Here is a 20439-nt window from a genome sequence, read left to right as displayed (position 1 = left end):
GCTGAGTAGTTCACCTGCGTTCGGTTTTTAGCAACTAAAAAAGGTCTATTTGCTAAACACCTTACAAGCTGTTTAGCTATTAAAAGTTAATTGTTTTTGTTGCCTCACTTGATTAATCGCAACACCATCAATGAGTCCGGGGAAGAACGAGGAGACCATCATCATCGCGGTAGACTATACCAGACCACAAGCTGAGCGAGCAGTCTCAATGGAAATTGGATCACACAGTGATGTGTACAAAATAGCGTCCACATTGGACGTTCGCACAACATAATACATGTACGCCCAAAAAAACGCCTTGCCACGCCTGCGTTTTCTCATCTCCACCCCCGTTACCACCCATAAACGGAACATTCTGTCAATCAAATTACATAGGTCACTTCCTGTTCACTGTGTATACGAGCGAATGAAAAATGCCCGCAATGATCCGGCAGCACATGCGCAATGAGAACCGGACGCATGCGTGGTTTAAAACAATCGAATTCGTACGAGCGAACGGCTGATAGCGTCCGGCTCTGAATGAGGTCCACAGTGAGATATCTCTCTCAACTGTGAAGCTGAACAAACCATATTGCAATGCAAGGGGTGTATGTAAATACATAATTTTTTTTACATGTGTGGTAAATACTGGTTGCTTTTGCATGTAGCCCACAAATACTGCACAGCTTTATTATTACTCTACAATTTAGATGTAATTTTGGAAACACTCCTCCCAAATCTAAATCTCTCTGCACATTTTAAATCTGCCCCACCTGCAGTACAGCATGGTGTCACCAAGATGATCAGTTGAGAGAGATATCTCACTCTATTCCCAAGTCTGAATCAGGCCCACTGTACTCCTAGGCAAGCCTTCTTCCACCATTTCCATACCCGATGGAAAACAACAAGATCAAGGAGATATTTTTGCATCTGACACTAATGATGATGTTGATGATGAGGATGTTGCTTCTGTCAAAGTAACTCAGCCACCAGTGACAGCAGTTCTTGTGTGATAAGAAGAAGGTCATTGTCATGCCTGGGCATAAGACCAAAAAAGCTACATCTCATGTGGAATTATTTTTAGCCAAATCCTGACAATATTTGGCAAGCTGTCTGTACCATTTTTAAAGCTAAAGTAAAGGTAGGGACGTTAACCATATAGGAACCTCCTCCCTGTTATGTCACTTGCAGCGAGTTCATGCAAATTATTTGTGAAAATAGCAAAAATCCTGTAAAAACAGTAGTCCAGCATCAGCTGCCAGCAGCATGGATATAGTCCAGCATCAGCTGCCAGCAGCATGGATATAGTCCAGCATCAGCTGCCAGCAGCATGGATATAGTCCAGCATCAGCTGCCAGCAGCATGGATATAGTCCAGCATCAGCTGCCAGCAGCATGGATATAGTCCAGCATCAGCTGCCAGCAGCATGGATATAGTCCAGCATCAGCTGCCAGCAGCATGGATATAGTCCAGCATCAGCTGCCAGCAGCATGGATATAGTCCAGCATCAGCTGCCAGCAGCATGGATATAGTCCAGCATCAGCTGCCAGCAGCATGGATATAGTCCAGCATCAGCTGCCAGCAGCATGGATATAGTCCAGCATCAGCTGCCAGCAGCATGGATATAGTCCAGCATCAGCTGCCAGCAGCATGGATATAGTCCAGCATCAGCTGCCAGCAGCATGGATAGATCCCAGCGCATGCAATATCCACCGCCAACACCTTCATCATCAATCTCCTCATTAATGAACAGAGGTTGTCTTCCTGCATCCAATTTGCGAAAGCTAACTGACTACTCCCCTATTCAGGATGCCCCAGAAAAATCCTTGCATGCTAGGACTAGTTTCAAACAATTGACTGTAAAACAATCCTTTGCAAGAGGAAGCAAGTATGAAAGCTGCCATCTGGTTGCACAACAAATCACTGAAGCCATGATGGCTATGCAATCATTAGATCTGCATCCAATATCTGCCATTAATGCATGTGGTTTTAGACAGTTAATTGAGGTCCTATGTCCCGGCTACCAATTTCCATCTTGATTCCATTTTACCAGAACAGTAATTTCTCACATGTACTGGGAAGTTAAAAAGAATACTTCTATGCTTAGAAAATACTACTGTACCCACTATCCACTTAACCACAGATATGTGCACAAGCGGTACTGGTCAAACTAAAGATTACATGAGTGTGACAGTCCACTGGATGGGTGATTCGTCTTTAGCAGCAGCAGTATCTAAAGGCCCCCCTACACGGAGCGATTTGTATCCGATCCGATCTCTCATACCATTCCCTTGAATATTCTTCCCTTAACATTCTGTATGACTTGTATTTAGAAATGATGCAATTCTACAAACGAGTCAACCATACGATCCGATGTATCTTAAACGATTGAAAATCGTATACAATCAATCGTATGCAGCAAAGACACACACGATGCATCTATTGGAATGTCATTAGGGGAGGGCTTATCTAGGGAGTATAAAAGGCAGCATCCATTTTAGATCTGTGCACACTCTGCTAGTGACTAGTGAGGCTTGGTTTGATACCCTGCTGAACGCTGTACTTTGCTAGGGTGTTTTGCTTTGTTTGAAGGCTTGCCTTTTGCAAAGTGTGTTATTTCTCTACTTTTTGATGGATTCCTATCGCCATAAGCTTCTGCTAGCCTATGGCTATCTGAGGCTGAAAGGTGTAGGGCATGAGGAGAGGAGGAAGATGCGGTCTTGCTGGACCAAGGAGTGGCTGACGAGGAGGAGAGTCGCTCCCATATTCCCCTGCTGATGGAGTGTAGGGAGAACCCGGACGATTATCGCAACTACCTGCGTATGGATGACGCCACATTCCAGGAGTTGCTGCGTCTGGTGACCCCCTATATCCAGAGGCAGGACACCAACATGAGGATGGCCATTCCGGCTGAGGAAAGGCTGATTGCGATGCTGAGGTACCTGAGGTCGTATGAAGACCTGAAATTCGGGACCCTCATTTCTCCACAGGCGTTGGGGCACATCATTCCGGAGACCTGTGATGCCATTGTCAATGTCCTGAAGTTCCACTACTTCAAAGTAAGTAAAATATTAGACATTTGTTTCTTGTGAAATAATTTATTTATTTATTTTTTTAAAACACAATGGGGTTTAGTAAAACAACCAACATGGCTGTATATATTTATAATGTTTGTGGGTACATAATTACAAACCAACATGGCTGATTTATTTTGTGTACCAAACCAACAAGGTATATTTACCATATAAAAAGTCGTATGTCCACAAGTAACAAACTGGGTGATTGTTAAAATTGTAAAACCTTCTGCAACTTTATGCATTAAAATGCACTGAAGAAAACCTGCTGTCTCCACCAGTTTTAAGTCTCCCAATAGTTAATCAGCTGCATAGTATACGGCGTATCAGATGCTGGATTGAACAGGCCACGAGGCACATGGCACAAGTCCAGATTGAGGCCCCGGCATGCAACAATCTGTCCTTGAGCAATGTGCTTCGGGACTCTGTCCAACTCACTTCATCAACGCCGTTTCCACGCAGCACATATTGGAAAGCATAAAACTGTCTGAGTTTAACATAATGTTAAATTAAAAATTTGCAAATGAAGGGGGGTCCTCATCTTCTGCCAACATGGCACTATACACCACTTCAGAGGATGTGGAGGGGTTGTTTTTTTGCGGAGTAGGATAACTGGGATAGGGTGGTGTGACCTGGTAGGATGTGGATGGGCCATAATTAAATGGCTGTAGTGTTGTCTGGGGGACAGGGTCATCCATCAGCCTAGTACTGGTTGCCAGCTTTTTCATTCGCCCAAAATAACAGTATCATACATGAGGCGTTGGGCATGTAACTACTGGCTTTCCTCCATGTCCTGGAGCTTGCTGGCTATGTGCGTGCCCAGGTGGTCGAACATGTTGGGTGGTTTGTTCAAAGCCTGCCTGACCTCATTCAAAAGTTCAACCGGTTAATCCTGTGTTCGCCGCTGGTATCTCCATCGTTTAGGCGCAGGATGTGGTGTTTTAGGCTGGGTTTGAGAGGCAATTTGCAGGCTGACCATTAAATCCAGATTTGGGGTTGAAAGCTGTTGGAGGAGAGAGATAATTGTATAATGTTAATTACATGTTTTTCAAAGTTTAATTTACATTTTTTTTAATTCTAGTTCCCAACAACGGTGGAGGAGTGGCAGACCATTGTTGAGGAGTTTGAATGGAGATGGAACTTCCCAAACTGCGGTGGAGCAATAGACGGCAAACCTGTCCGGATTACCCCTCCTGCCCACAGCGGATCCTTTTATTATAATTATAAAGGATTTAACAGCATAGTGCTCATGGCAGTGGTTAACGCCAATTCTAAATTTATTTTTGTGGATGTGGGCAAAAATGGTTGTGCTTCGGATGGGGGTTCTTTTAAGCAAACCCTCTTCTATGAGAGACTCAGCTCCAACCGCCTGAATTTACCATCCGAAACGGAAACGAAGCACGGCCTAAACTATGTTTTTGTGGCTGTTGAGGCGTTTGCTCTACATGAGCATTTGCTGAAGACGTATGCGCAACGAGGCCTTACAAAAGAGAAGCACATTTTTAATAACAGACTATCCATGGCTCGCCAAATAGTGGAAAACACATTTGGCATTATACGTAACCAGATCTGGGTGTTCCATACCTCTATTACTTTGCGTATGGACAAAATATATTCCGTTGTTTTGGCCTGCTGTGTCCTCCATAATTTCCTACAGAATAAGAGTTCTACCCAGACGACATCAGACACAGCGGTGCTGGATGACCCGAACCAACTGGAGGAAACACTCCCAATGCTCTCTGTGGCCCCAACTTCAGTCTCAGGAACTGCAAGGGCTAATGAGGTGAGGGAGCAATATGTGGCCTACTTCAATGGAGTGGGTGCAGTACCATGGCAGGAGGACAGTGGACCTCATTCAGAGTCTATCGCTAGGGCACGCTCGCTCGCTGGGAGCGATAATCGCAAATCTGCGCATGCGTATAATTCACAGTGCGGGTGCGCAAGTCATTCATTGCGATCTGATTTTGGTAGCTCGCAAGCCACTTTCAGGTCGCTGCTTTGAGTGACAGATGCCATTTGTGGGTGGTAACAGGGGAAGGTGCTTGTGAACGGGGGTGTGGTTGTGCGAACGCAGGCGTGTCTGACCGTCAGAACGGCGTTTAATGGGTGTGCATAATTAGCAAAGTAGCGTCATTGCACACGTGACTTGGTTGTTTTTTTAGCCTGAACTGCTCGCAGTGCTTGGGGTAGGTTAGGTCAACCCCAAGCGCTGCGAGCAGCTCCGATGGCCTTCGATGTTCACGATTAATCAGACTCTTCCCGGAGATGACGTGTGCTGCGAGTGACAGGTGTGAGGTTTTAAAGTCCAGCGTACACCTACTGCCGTCACTCACTAAGACATAGAGGGCATCCTTACAGCGCATAGAGCGATTGCTTGATTTGCATACCCGGCCCCTTTTTGCAAGCGAGCTATCGCATCTTGCGAGAGACTCTGAATGAGGTCCAGTATCCGCTAATGGACTACAGAGGACATGTGAAATGTAAAATTAAATTCTACTTACGACTTCACAAGAGGACTCTTGTTCCACATCTGGGTTCTCCACTCCAGGGTCCTCTGCAGTCACCACCATTAGGGCCTGTGAAGGTCACTGCGGCTCCTGCTCATGCAGGAATTTTAGCAGGTCAAAGTACCACAAGGTACTGGTATAGGTGTCAGCTGCCCCTGCTCTGGATGCCCGGGACTCTTCCTGCTTCCTTTTTTCCTTCACGTACAGTATACAGTTCGGAGATTTTGTATTTTGATTTGAACCACACCACTGTGACATCATCATCAGGATGAAAGGTCTTGCTGAATGCAATTAGCTCCTGGATAGCCGCATTGCGTTTGATTTTGTTGCGGTAGTGCTGACTTTTCCCTCGCCACAAACTCTCGTGGCCATGGAAGATTTTGATGAACCCCGTGACAACCTGTCTCTCTCTTGCACTTGTCATTCCTGTTGGGGAAATATATTGAAACAGTTTAAATTGTTGTAGGTTTTAAAGTTGAGCATTTACTTAAATTTTTATAGTTATTACCATTTGACACAATAAATGCAGTTTGTTTATTTGGTGTGTAATATTTTGCAGAAATTGGTGGGTCAGGGGTTAATACACTATGGGGTGCCAGCTGTATGCATTGGTGGGTCAGGGATTAATACACTATGGGGTGCCAGCTGTATGCATTGGTGGGTCAGGGGTTAATACACTATGGAGTGCCAGGGGTATGCATTGGTGGGTCAGGGGTTAGAATACACATTGGTGGGCAGGAGTATGCATTGGTGGGTGAGAGGTTAAATACACTATGGGGTGCCAGGGGTATGCACTGGTGGGTCAGGGGTTAATACACTATGTGGTGCCAGGGGTATGCATTGGTGGCGCAGGGGTTAAAATACACATTGGTGGGCAGGGGTATGCATTGGTGGGTCGGGGTTAAAATGCACATTGGTAGGGCAGGGCTATGCATTGGTGGTTCAGGGTGTATCGGCAATATACTCACTTTTTTAAAGGCACAATTACTCCACTATACACGATGCTGCTGCATCTCTCTTCTCCCATTGTCTGCCACAAAATGGAGGAGGGGAGTGTCCAGGGACATCGTACATCGTAGTACGCATCGTACTGCAGCAAACGTGACTACGATGTGAGTCAAATCATACATGATGGGTCGCAATCTTTCTGCAAAACTATCTGATCTATGATGCCGATCCATGACACCGGGGACACACATCGCAATCGTTTATGAAAACACTAATTTTTAAACGATTGGTCATTACAATCAGTCGAAAATGGGCAGATTGTGTGAAAAATCGCCCCATGTATGGGCACCTTAACACACAATGCCAGCTCATTCACAGACAGGCTACTCTCTGTATCACCGACTTCATTAAGAGGTCAACCTGTTCGAAAAATTCAGGGATGTCATAGCAAAATGACTTACCCTGCTAAGACTCTCCTCAGGATTTGTCTTTTCTGATAATGCAAGTAACATTGTGAGAGCATTACAACTGGGTGAATTTGAACATGTCCCATGTTTTTCCCACACAATAAATTTGGTGGTTCAGAATTTTTTTAAAAATGAGAGTAAATGTTGTCTGTGGCCCGAAAAATTTCTGTCCATTTTGTTATTCAGCATGAAAGCTATGGAAACCATTTGAAGTAGATAATTAATTGAGTTCAGAAACTGCCAGCTTGAGGTGATTCCCTTAAAATTACCGGAAAAGAAGCTAGAAAAACTAAAGGAGGAGATGAAACAAAGTGATTTTGCTAACAATGCTGGACTTGTAAATCAACTGCGCCTTCTGCATCCACACACCGCTGCATTCTTATTTTCCATTTGTCACAGCCGTGCTGTAGCTCATTATCTGTCAGCTGTCTCAACAGATCCATCGTTCTCTTATCTACCTCAGTAACTGATGCAAAACGGGTTCCCTTGAGTACAGATATGACTTTAGGGAAAAGAAAGAAGTTACATGGTGTTAGGTGTGGTAAGTATGGAGGGTGATCTAACTCTCCAATCTGTTTCTCACCAAAAACGGCATCACAGAGAGAGTTGTGTGGGCTGGTGCGTTGTCCTGATGGAGGATGAGATCATTTTTCCACGTCTCTGGCCTCTTTCTTCTGATTCTTTCCTGCAAAGTTGCTATTTTGTAGTAATGTTGATTTATCAGTTAGATGCTGAGTCGACGGTCATTTCAAACAATTTTCAAAATTGTTTTCATATTCTCATTTGTTTTTGATGTGCAACGCCTTTCAGGATGTTCATAATATTTGACATCCTCCTGACCATCACTAAGGGGCATATTTATCACAATCCGCATCTCAGATGTGGATTGACTGTGATTAATTCACCCAATATCGCAATGCAATATTTGAATTTATCACAAGGATTTATTAAATATCGCATGCAGGGACAGAGCTTGCGATAAAACTGTCCCTGCGAATCCACTTAACACACTTCTCACTGTATTTTTCACAGAAAATACAGTGAAAAGGTGTCCACTTATGCACCGCCAGCTCACCAACCCCCACATGACCGCCCCTGCCCCCCCTTCTTTCCCCGAGATCCCCCCTTCCTCTTCACCTTACTTAGCTGCCTGGTGATCTGGTGAGGTTCCCTGAGACTCCGGTCAGCTGGTATGTGGACTCCTGTGCTGTGATCCTGGATGCAGCAGCTGACCTGGGTCACAGTGCAGGAACCAGCCAGGAGACAAGCTGACCGGAGTCCCAGAGTAATGATCACCCCTCCCTGGATGCAGTTAAGTGTTAGGGGTATTTTAAAAATATTTTAGTGATCAGCTTGTGAGCTATTTAGACCACAAAGCTGATCACAGGGACCAGCTCCCGGCTCTGTTCTACCTGTCAGAGCAGGGCAGGAGTTGGGGAAACAGGGGAAAGCTTGGATAACGCCACCCGAAGTTGAAGTTATTATCACAGGGCATTATTCAATATTTTTTCACAATTTTTAGGAAATCTGAGTAGATCACATTTCCCATTACAAGTATTGGAAAATGCCATCAGCTTACTAAATATATGCAAATTAAAGGGCTTGGAGTAGTTTTTCATTAAAACTGCTCCAAAAGCCCTTTAATACATTTATGTGATACTAAAATAATGTAAAAAGGGTGTGAAAACACCCTTTTTCAATTTTGTTTTAGTAAAAATAATATTGATAAATAGGGCCCTATATATTTTGTGCCACTCAAACACATGTGCACGTGACATACAATCTGCCCCATAAACAGGGGTGTATCTAGAGGACCAAGAGCCCCTAGCAAAGTAATGGACCTATAATGTCTCCCCAGCAGCCCCCCTTCTGTCTCCCCAGCCACCCCCGTTTTATCAGCCAGCACCTCTTTCTGTTTCATCAGACAGCACCCATTCTGTCTCCCCAGCCATCCACTTTCTGTCTCCCCAGCCATCCCCTTTCTGTCTACCCAGCCAGCCCCCCTTTTGTCTCCTCAGTCACCCCCCATGTTTCATCAGCCAGCACCTCTTTCTATTTCATCAGACAGCACCCATTCTGTCTCCCCAGCCATCCCCTTTCTGTCTCCCCAGCCAGCCCCCCTTGTCTCCCCAGTCAATCTCCTTATGTCTCCTCAGCTTCCCCCCTTCTGTTTCCCCAGCCATCCCATTTCTGTCTCTCCAGCCACCCACCTTCTGTCTCCCAAGCCAGCCCCCCTTCTGTCTCCCAAGCCAGCCCCCGCTTCTGTCTCTCCAGCCTCTGGCCACCCACGTCCATCCCCCGCAGCCCACACATATTGACCATATCATCTGGCTGTGGCCGGCTCCTCAGTGCAGCGATGTAGCGCACGCGATGTCATGATATCACGCGTACCTTGTGTCTACCTGGCAGCCACCGGCAAGCAACAGCAGCTACCTGGCCCTGCAGTGGCGTAACTATAAATTTTGCTCTCCCATGCCAAAAAAGTTTCAGGCGCCCCCCCCCCAAAGATCAAACACACCCAAAGACTATGTTTACGGTGTGTGGTTACATGATACAGCAACGTGCCTTACACATTATGACACACTACGTAATGCCACTTATAACACAGTGTGCCACACCGGAATGCCCCTTACAACACATTATGCCACACTGGAGTGCCCCTTACAACACATGCCACACAGCAATGCCCCTTACACATCCCACACAATAATGCCACATATAACACATAATGACATACAGTAAAGCGCTTATAACAAATTTATGCCATGCTGTAATGCCCCTATTTCACATTATGCCACACTGTAATGCCACGTACAGATTATGCCAGATACAACACATTATGCCACACAGTAATGCCCCTTACACATTATGCCACACAGTAATGCCCCTAATAGCACATTGTGCACACAGTAATGCCAAATACACATTATGCCAAACAGTAATGCCCATTACATCCCACCCTGACAGATCTACTTCACCAACCCTCCTTTCTGCTCCTGCCAGTCCGTCACCTCAGCTCAAGACAGGTTGCACAGTTTTTATGTCCGTGTAGAACCAGATTATTGGGAACATAGTTTATAACCTGTAAACTGTGTATCAAATTAGTGCCCCTTATACAGTGCCCCCTGTAGTTGTGCCCAAAAATGCAATGCCCCCTATACTAGTGCCCCTTTTGCAATGTCCCCTGTAGTAGTGCCCCTTATGCAATGCCCCCTGTAGTAGTGCCCCTTTTGCAATGTCTCCTGTAGTAGTGCCCCTTATGCAATGCCCCCTTTAGTAGTGCCCATTATGCAGGGCCCCCTGTAGTAGTGCCCATTATGCAGGGCCCCCTGTAGTAGTGCCCATTAAAGTAGTGCCCCTGTAGTAGTGCCCATTATGCAGGGCCCCCTGTAGTGCCCCTTCTAGTAGTTAGCCACCTGTAGTTAGCCCCCTGTAGTTAGCAGCCTGTAGTTGCTCCCCCCCTCCGCGTGCACACAAACAAACACACACTTACCTTTATCCCCGCTCCAGTGCTGCTGCCGTCCATACCCCGGCATCCGCTCCTCGGCACTATGGGAGTGACGTCATTACGTCACTCCCATAGTGCTCTGCGGGACCCGGAAGATGGAGCTCACTCCTGAGCTCCGTCCCCGGCGTCCGCTCCTCGGCACTATGGGAGTGATGTCATTACATCACTCCCATAGTGCCCTGCGGGACCCGGAAGACGGAGGGAGCTCTGTCCTCCGGCTGCCGCCGGGGATTTGAATAGGTGCCGGGCGCCCGCTGTTAACACACTCAGCGGGTGCCCGGCAGATGGAGGGTGCAGGGGGTGCGACTGCACCCCCTGCACCCTAGTGGCGGATCTAGACTTTACTTTTAGGGGGGGGCGGTTTAAGAATTAATTATTCATTACAAAGGCTCCCCCCAGCCCCACATGTGCACCAGATCCTCCCCCACTGATATGCTCCACAAATACAATCTCACAGAACTCTTCTGAAAACATGACAGCAGGGCCAGTGCTAGTGTGTTTGGCACCCCCTGCAAACTATAAGTGTGCGCCCTCCTTCAAATAGGAGAGGCAGTGGGTGACACTGGGCAGAGGCAGTAGGGGACACGAAGCGGGTGACACTGGGGAAAGGCAGTGGGTGATAGGCAGTGGGTGACACTGCGGAGAGGCAGTGGTCAACGCTGGGGACAGGAAGTGGCTGACCGGGAGAGGCAGTGGGTGACAGAGGATGACTGGGAGAGGCAGTGGGTGACATAGTGGATGACTGGGAGAGGCAGTGGGTGAAATAGAGGATGACGGGGAGAGGCAGTGGGTAACGGAAAGGGTGACAGGCAGTGGGTGAGAGAGAGAGAGTGACAGGCAGTGGGTGAGAGAGAGAGAGAGTGACAGGTCATGGGTGAGAGAGAGGGTGACAGGCCATGGGTGAGAGAGAGGGTGACAGGCCGTGGGTGAGAGAGAGAGTGACAGGCCGTGGGTGAGAGAGAAAGGGTGACAGGCAGTGGGTGAGAAAGAGAGGGTGATAGGCATAGGTGAGAGAGAGAGGGTGACAGGCCATGGGTGAGAGAGAGAGGGTGACAGGCCATGGGTGAGAGAGAGAGGGTGACAGGCCGTGGGTGAGAGAGGGTGACAGGCAGTGGGTGAGAGGGAGCGACAGAGAGATTCAGTGGGTGATGTCAGTAGAAGGTGAAAGGCAGTGGGTGACAGAGAGAGAGTGTGACGGGGAGATAGTGACACCAAGGATAAGCAGAGGGTGAGGCAGTGGATGAGGTGAAAAGATAATGGGAGGCAGTGAGGTAGTGGGTGACAGGAAGATGCAGAGGGTGTCAGGAAAGAGTGATGGGTAGAGGCAGTGGTAGATGCCAGGGAGAGGCAGTGGGTGACACCAGGGAGAGGCAGTGGGTGACACCAGGGAGAGGCATTGGGCGACACCAGGGAGAGGCAGTGGGCGACACCAGTGAACACTAGACTAGAAAAGGGAGTACACAGGGCTGAATGAGGTGGGACACTGACAAGACTGTCTGGGTGTTCTTGCTGAGGGGCAGTGGGTTGATTAGGGGACGTAGGGAGGAGACACTAGGCTGGCAGAGTGGGAGTCACCGCAATGAGGGGTCAGTCAGATTTTGGGGAACACTTAGCTGGATGGGGACACGTTGTGGATAGGGAGACTGGGTAGGGTGGGGAGCGGTAGTGATATAGGGGTGGGAGTTGGGAACACTAGACTAAATGAGGGGGATCACTGTAGGGGGCAGTGGGCTGGTTGGGGAGGGAAGGAGGGAGATACTGGGCTTGCTGTATTGGAGACACTGGGATGGGGGTCAGTATTGGTGTGGAACACTTGTTGGAGAATGGACAAGGAACACTAACCTGCTGCTGTCCCATATCTGCCTGGCCCTGCACACTTGCTGCAGCCTCCTGAGCAGCCCTTCAGCTCCAGCTGCTGCTGCTGTCATCTGGGAGCGTGACTGTGGCTGCCATACCTGGCGGTGCGAAGCATGCGGCCTGGATTAGTGGGAGGGGAAGGACTGGTGCTTCAGCAACACACAGGCGCACAGGCGTCAGTGTTAGGCAGCCACAGTCAGTGAGTGGCTGTGCTGTGAGCATAGAAGGCGGAGCCTCACTCCAGCTCCGTCTCAGCTCAGGGGCAGAAACAGCTCACTGCCTGGCTGCCATATGATTTGACAGCGCAGGCTCAGCATCAGCAGCAGGTCAAGCGCAGCGGAGAGGAAAGGAAGAGGAAGGTGGTGAGGGGAACAAGATCGGCGGTGCCGCTGGTGAGGAACCGCTTAGCCAGGTAGGCTCAGCCCACTGCCTGGCTGCCATGTCATTTAAGGTACAGCGCAGCCAGAGGATATGAGATGAGAGGGGAGGAACTTAGGAGGACAGGGGTTGCCAACCGCGGAAGAGGTTATTACCTCAGCCGGTTCGTCCACCCACCCCCTCTGCGCTGCCCACCCCCTCCGCACCGCCCATGGTCCTGCCATCCCGGACACAAGTTGTGACTGTGTCAGTGACAGACCCATGCGCTGGTGCTGCGCCGCGGCTGCCGCTGCACTGTTGACAGGAAGCAGAACCAGCAGCTAAGCCCGGCCGGCTGACACTAGTCGTGTCATTAAGTTGGCGGAGTTTTTAGGAATCTTGTCTCTGTGTACGGGGGTGCGATCGCCCTTATCACCCCCCCCTGGATCCGCCGGTGCTGCACCCTCCGTAGTTACTACTACTGCCCCCGTCGCCCCCAAGCTGCCCAGCGCCTCCAAGCCACCGCGGGGGCAGTAGTTACGCCACTGTGGCCCTGGACACCTGCCCTGGGTAGGAGACAGGGGCGTACCCGGGACTCCAGTCCTGGCAGTCCTGTACTGATTCTACCCCCTGGCCATGGATGGCCATACGCTGCCCTTAAGCCTCAGTTAGCATACAGAAATATTCGGTGGGTGTTTTGTTAAATTGAACTAAAAATTTTAAGTTAACAAGTTGCTCTACTAAGCATTTTTACGACGGACAGGAAAAACAACTTCTACAAATGCTGTCTGACTGCAAACTATCTGTGTGATGGAGTGAAATTTGCAAAACTACTGTTTTGGGATAGTCTAAGTTCAGTGTTCCACACAGTATGGTTTAAGTACAGCCTCATTACTTAACAGCCACACCTTGTACTGTATCTGCTCAGTGACACACAGCACATTGCCTGCTTCTCATCCCAATCTTTAATGTGTACCAAATCCCCTCAGTGTCTCAGTCACTGACCCCTCTATGCCTACAGCCCCTACACTGCCATTAGTGTTACCTGCAATGTACAATATCCATATCTCAGGTATGCTTCTCATCTATGGATAACCTGGAACAGAGGGCCTGATTCAGAGCCGCTCGTAAGCGGCCGCTCGTTCGCTCTGAGCGATGTTCGCAAAACTGCGTATGCGTATGGGTCGTAATGCGCATGCGCAAACCAATCATTGCGGTCGGAAATCGTGCGCTCGCAAAACAGCGAGGGGCTGCTAATTTGACAGAATGTACCGTTTGTGGGTGGTAACAGGGGAAGGTGCTTGAAAAGGGGGGAGTGGAAATCCAAACGCAGGCGTGCCAAACGGTCAAAAGGGCGTTTAATGGGTGTGCATAATTAGTAAAGGAGCGTCATTGACCACGTCACTTGGTTGTCTTTTAGCCTGAACTGCTCGCAGTGATAGCGGTAAGAAAAACCTACCACATCCACTGCGAGCAGTTCAGATGCCTTTCGATGTACCCGATTAATCTAATAAATACCGGAGATGACGTGTGTTGCGAACGGCAAAGGGGCGTCTTCACAAAATAGCGAGCGCATTTTTCGTTTGCTCGCTCAGACATAGAGGCGTCAACAAACCGCAAAGAGCGAGCGCTCAATTTAAATAGCCAGCCCCTTTTTTGGAACGACCGTCCGCAAATAGCATCTGGCTCTGAATCAGGCCCAGAGTCCCATTTTACTATGCCCCTTCTACACACTAATATACTAATAATATACAGTTAATATACTGATAATAGTCTGAGGGGCTGTTTATCTTAATGTATGACCATAATCTGGGCAATACAGCTGCATAAACCTACAATTATTTTCTTCTTTTGCCGCCATAAATCATTAAAGATGACGTGTCGCGGCTGTGGTTGTGGCATCCTGTTAGTTGTTACAGTATGCACAGTATGCAGCTCTTCTAATCATCCCCTATAGAAATTGCCTATTGGAATATCTCCTATGACAGGGGCATTTATTCAGGTTTGCCTGATGCGAGAAATGAGAGAAGGAAGGGGGATAAGACAGGGGTACAAAGAGATGGGGAGTAGGTGGTGAGAGATGAGTAGGGAGAGGAAAAGAGAGGCCAAAGCCTGGAAACATCATACACAACGGTGAGCGACTTGCCGAATTACAGACTTATGAAGGCAAGAGGGGGAGACATAGATTAGGGAGAGACAGTGGCATAAATTCATCCCAGATGCCCGGAGGCAAGTTATAATTTGGTGCCCCCTTGTCACACCTGCTGACACTGTAATGTAGCATTTTGCATGCAGATACACCCGCAGTTGCACACAGAATATAGGGGAGTGGGATGGGGAGTTGTGGGTGGTGCCATGACTGCAGCAATGGGTCCACGGCTAGGGCTGCTGCCAGGGAGAAGTGGGACGTGGAGTTGTGGGTGTGGGGGGGTGCTAGGACTGCTGCATGGGTCCACGGCTAGGGCTGCTGCCAGGGAGGAGTGGGACAAAGAGGGGGGCGCTGGACGTGTCACACTGACAAAAGAAGTTGCTGAGGAGCAGCTTCATAAATGAGTAGAGACAGGTTATAGATAGACGGAGGCGGCAGCTGATGGTCTGACACGGAGCTCTCCACTAGTGTATGGTGGCTTCTCAGGTGCCGGGAAGAGGTTCCATGTATTGGGCGGCTGTGATGGTACACTCCGGGTACGTAGTTACAGCCCTAAGTGGGGTGAATATATTTTGGGAAATGGAGGAGGTGTTCCTTCAGTGCTGGAGCCCGGCGGCAGGCGCCTCCATTGTCTCCCATAGTTCTGCCCCTGGGGAGGGAGATGGGGAAACAGAGGGAAAGAGGGAGATACTGAGACTGTAAGAGAGACCATGGGAGAAACATGGAATAAGAGGGAGGAACTGGGATACGGAAGGGAGAAATGGGGGGGCGGGAAATAGGAACGGAGGGGAGATAGAAAAAAACAGCTGTGGTTCGTGACACTAAATAAAGCCATGCAGATCACATTTGTTTTGCATCTTGTGTAATTTTGACCCGCAAAAAACTTGTTATGTCTGAAGGTACAAAATAGAGGGCACTCGGGGTCTTAATCAAATCACCGGATATATTTAGAATACCAACATTTAAAAAAAAAATATATGTTTGCTTGTTTTGAAGTGTTGGGTTTTTGGCCACCTTGCCGGATGATGTTGGTGTATTAACTGCTATCACCATACACCAACATTTATTTTTTTGCATGTGTGATATTAGTGGGTATGTGCAGCCAGGGAGCAGCAATATGTGAAAGGGATTTCAGTGGGAGAGGTATAGTTCCAGGGGTGGTAATGTCTGAAGGTTATTTCAGTGGGTGAGGGATGGTTTCTCTATGTAGTAGTGGATAAGAGATTTTACATACTGCACTAATAGATGTGAAAGGTATTTCAGTGGGATGGTGTCAGTGGCGGCTCCTGAGGTGGGGCTACAGCGTAGCCCAAAATTTAAATAGGAGAGCTACACCAACTGCCAGTGAGTCCCAACCAGCGATGTGTGCCAGCGTTTGGGGTGGCAGTTGGTGTGGCTCCCTTATCTGAGATTTAGACTGCGCTGCAGCGCCGCCTCTGGAGCCGCCACTGGTTGGTGGTGTATTGGGTGAGGGTAAGTGTGGTGAGGGAGGTATAGTGTCAGGGGGTGATAGTTTGTGAAGGCTATTTCAGTTGTTGAGAGATTGTGTCTGTAAGTAGTTGTGGATAAGAGGTAACATACATATACTACACTGATTTATGTGTGAGAGGTATATCAGAAAGTGGGTAATGAATTTGATGAGGGGTAAGTGTGGTTGGTGAGGTTTAGTATCAGTGGTAAATGAGGGCAGCAAAATGCCTAGTTACAGCTCAACATAACCTTGTAGTAATAATCTGCTCTATACCAGTTGTAACTTAAGATACTGTAACTAGATAATATTAGAATGGTTTATTTAGATTTATGTACTTATTTATATAAAGGAACAAACTCCACACAGATCAAACCCATGCCTCTTAACAAAAAACGTGATGATGCCGCACTGACAATATTGTTTGAAAAATGTTTTTCTTTAGATTCAGAAATTATGATTAAAGGTTCTTTCACATAAAGCTCTGGTTTTTTATTTATTTATTTATTTATTTATTTATTTTCATAGCTTCTTACTAGCATCATGGTGGTAATATGTTTCCACCAGTCTAACTAGACAAACATAAGTTAAATTAGTGTTTGGGCTCTGTGTTTATCTTCGTTTTTTTGTGTATTGTGTGGTGCAATGGGTCTTGAGTACACAGACACCAGTTCATCTTAACACACTGCAGTGCCTGCATTAAGTAAGACTGCATAATATTATGCCGTATTCTTTGTGGGATGCCCACACCCACCCAGTGGGTGTCAGAAATTGAGAGGGCCTCTCCTGGCCTCCCAATAGAGCTGGCCATTCTCCTGCTACTGTCCACTTACCGACTGAAGTGGGCGGCCTGGAGGTTGGATAACATAATTTGGATTAAATAGCATCATCTAGCATCTCAATGACACATGGCCCTATGCTCTGCTGTAAAATGCTACAAATTTTGGCTTTGCACAGTAAGGAACGCAGCCACCATGTAACGCGATCATGGCCCTATGCCCCTGTCCATCAGACAGCGTTGTCCAACACTAAAACTAATACAAATATCTTGATATAAATGTTTTAATTATTTTGAATGAAATTTTGCTTACTGCGATGAGATGCCACACAGTAGTGCCCCCAAGTGATATTATGCCTCATAACTGGAGGTCGAGCAGCAGAGACCACCTGTGACCCACTCACAATGACGTAATCAATAATGCAAATACTGGGACAGAGCTGCTGACTTCCTGTCTGGAGAAATCCCAGATGCAGGCCATATTTCTTCAGGTAGCGGGCTGCATTTGGCACGCGGGTTGTAGATTACCCAGTCATGACTACACAGTCATTCACCTTCACGGGCACCTGCAACTGCATTTCCCTGGAGGGCCTTTCATGCCCCAGTCCGACCGGCATTGTGTATATGACACTTCAGAACAATATTATATTGTGTACAGTTAGGGCAATGCAGGGCACTCAGCATATACCCCTAAGTATGCTTATTTTTGCTAAATTAATTTTCCTATGTTTATTCAGTGAGCAAAAGTGGCAATCTCTATACGAGCCCTTTTGTGGATGAATCAGAAACTCATTTATTTTGAAAGAAGCAGCTGCATTGCTGTGATTCATGTGTTATCCTGAGAGAGAATATAGGATAAAGTACTTTGGGCCAAGCAAAGTGGATATTTCTAAAGGACACATAAGATAAAAGTGTTACAAATATGACCTTGTCCCCACAGAGGTTTATTTTCAGAGTTTCTGTTTGTGTTGGATCATGAAGGTGGATTTGTGATGTGAACATTGTAGGAGGTACTGTATTTAGCAAAAGTTAATGCTTAACAAGGTCCTTTGGAGTAATAATGTATTTTATCTCATGTGTGTGAAAATGACTTTGCTGGCTGTTTTCATTGCAATCTGTCTGATGCACTGTGCAGGACAAGGGAACTCTACGCTGCCACTTCTACACAACTATAGTAAAATACTTGAAACTTTAAAGGCAAAACTATCATAAAATTGTTAAATAAGTAAATTGAACTACAGTAGAATCTTACAATGTGTATCACTGGGAAAGGTTTCCGGGAACTGAATATATTTCGTTCTCTATACTGCTGGATATGTAAAATATTCCTGCAAGCCCACAGCATTAGTGGATAGAGGGCCTGATTCAGACCCGCTCGCAAGCGGGTCGATGGCTCGGGCAGTGCGCACATGCGGCGTGCACACTGCGCGTGCGTGAGCCCCGGAGCGAGTGAGAAATCACTCGCTCCAGCGCTCGCATCCAAAAGGGGCGGCTGTTGATGTTGAACGACAGCTTGCCCCGTTTGGTAGGCGGGTCGGGGGAGTGGCTGGCCAAACGGAGGCGTTCCCGAAGGACATCACGAGTGGGAAAGCCCACAAAATTCAGGACTCTTCTGGACATTTTCTACAATTCTTACTAAAGGCTGGGTACCTTCTAGGTATAGCATCTGCCACCACATACAGTACAGTAGAATTGGTTTCTTAAGTAATTACAGCATACTTGCCAACTCTCCCAGAATGACCGAGAGAGTCACATATTTAGGGGGCATCTCCTGGCCTCCCAATAGAGTTAGTCAGTCTCCAGCTACTGTCTATTTCCTAACTGAAGTAGGTGCCCCAAAGGTTGGGTTACATGATTTGCATTGAATCGCGTCATCTAGCCTCTCAATAACACAAATATTGGCTTTGCACAGTAAGGGACGTAGCCACGACATGAAGCTACCATGGCACTTGCTCCTGTCCATTGGACAGGGTTGTCTGACACTAAAACTAATAAAAACAACTTGAAATAAATGTATTTTTAAATATTTTTAATGTAATTTTTGCTCAGTGCGATGAGATGCATAATATGTCACACATTAGTGCCCTCAATTGATATTATGCCTCGTGACTGGAGGTAGAGCAGCGGAGTGCTGCCTGTGACCCACTCACAATGACGTTGCCAGTAACACAAAAAATGGGACAGAGCTGTTGAATTCCTGTCTGGCGAAATCCCAGATGGGGGCCGTATTCAGGTGGCGGGCAGCATTTGGCAAGCGAGCCGTAGATCAACCACCTTCTGTTCTACACGTCATAGACCACACACAGGGCTTAGACATTATAGCATACGTCCTACGGACAGAGGACTTACTCCACACTGCACAACTTGACTTCATACTCACTGGGATTAAGTTTATTCTCAAGTACAATTATGTGTGATTCAAGAACAGAAGACAGGCACAGCAATGGAGACCTGGTCGGTTATGCCAAACTGTTCATGAGCAGGTGGGAACTTGACCCAATATGGTCAAGTCACAGCTTTGGGGGGAATTTGGTTCTGTAGTGTAGATACATCTACAATGTGTTTTTCTTTTGGAAGTGGACTGAAGATTCACTACTTGACTTCATCAAACACATAAACAGCAACAATAACCACTTAATATTAATGGCAAACTTCAGCAGGACCACAATAATATTAATAATATTATTTATATATCATTTTTTTCCCGCAGGACTCAAAGCCGCTGTACAAGCATCAAAAGCAGAGTACGGAGGTTTAGTATTAAAGCAAGAGGAAAAGAAAAATGAAAAACAGTGAACATAGTGAACGGGGGACAAAAAACTTAATGCAGGGTTAGTGCAGCCATTTTGGGTAATACATTCCACAGGTTACATAACCCACCCACAAAAGGTATCGGGCGAGGCAGCCATTTCAGGGACACTGCATACTGTAGGTTACCCTGGGTGGAATAAGCAACGCCTAGAAGAGATGACACAAAATGGGGAAGTTGCAACGTACTAGATAGAAGCAGAGCCCTTACATAACCATCAGTTCCAAGTATTTTTAATCCCACCCACAGGCACACCAGTCATGGCAGCCATCTTGGGCACACTACAAAGGTTATGGTATCCGGACTAAAGATAGACCGTTAAAAGGTTGATAGACACCAGATGTTAGACAGGCAATAGGTCGACAGGGACAAAAGTAAAGGTCGACATGGAAGAAAGTCGACAGGTAGAAATGGTCGACATTGTCAAAAGGTCACTGTGAAAATGGGTTAGGCACATACTGGAGGGTCAGGGTTAAACACTTACCCCGACGGTTAGGGTTAGACACTAAGGAGTCTATTTACTAAGCAGTGTTAGGAG

General features: G+C 47.2%; 1 pseudogene; it reads right to left on the bottom strand.

Annotated features, from left to right (window-relative positions):
* Positions 1–5705: 5705 nt before the first annotated feature.
* The window catches only part of LOC148534368 (hepatocyte growth factor receptor-like), a 99775-nt pseudogene continuing 85041 nt past the window's right edge, over positions 5706–20439 (bottom strand).

The sequence above is a fragment of the Taudactylus pleione genome, unplaced genomic scaffold (assembly GCF_031769625.1).
Source record: "Taudactylus pleione unplaced genomic scaffold, aTauple2 ptg000066l, whole genome shotgun sequence".
In the NCBI taxonomy this organism is placed as follows: Eukaryota; Metazoa; Chordata; class Amphibia; order Anura; family Myobatrachidae; genus Taudactylus; species Taudactylus pleione.
This window is presented reverse-complemented; position numbering and strand designations above follow the sequence as displayed.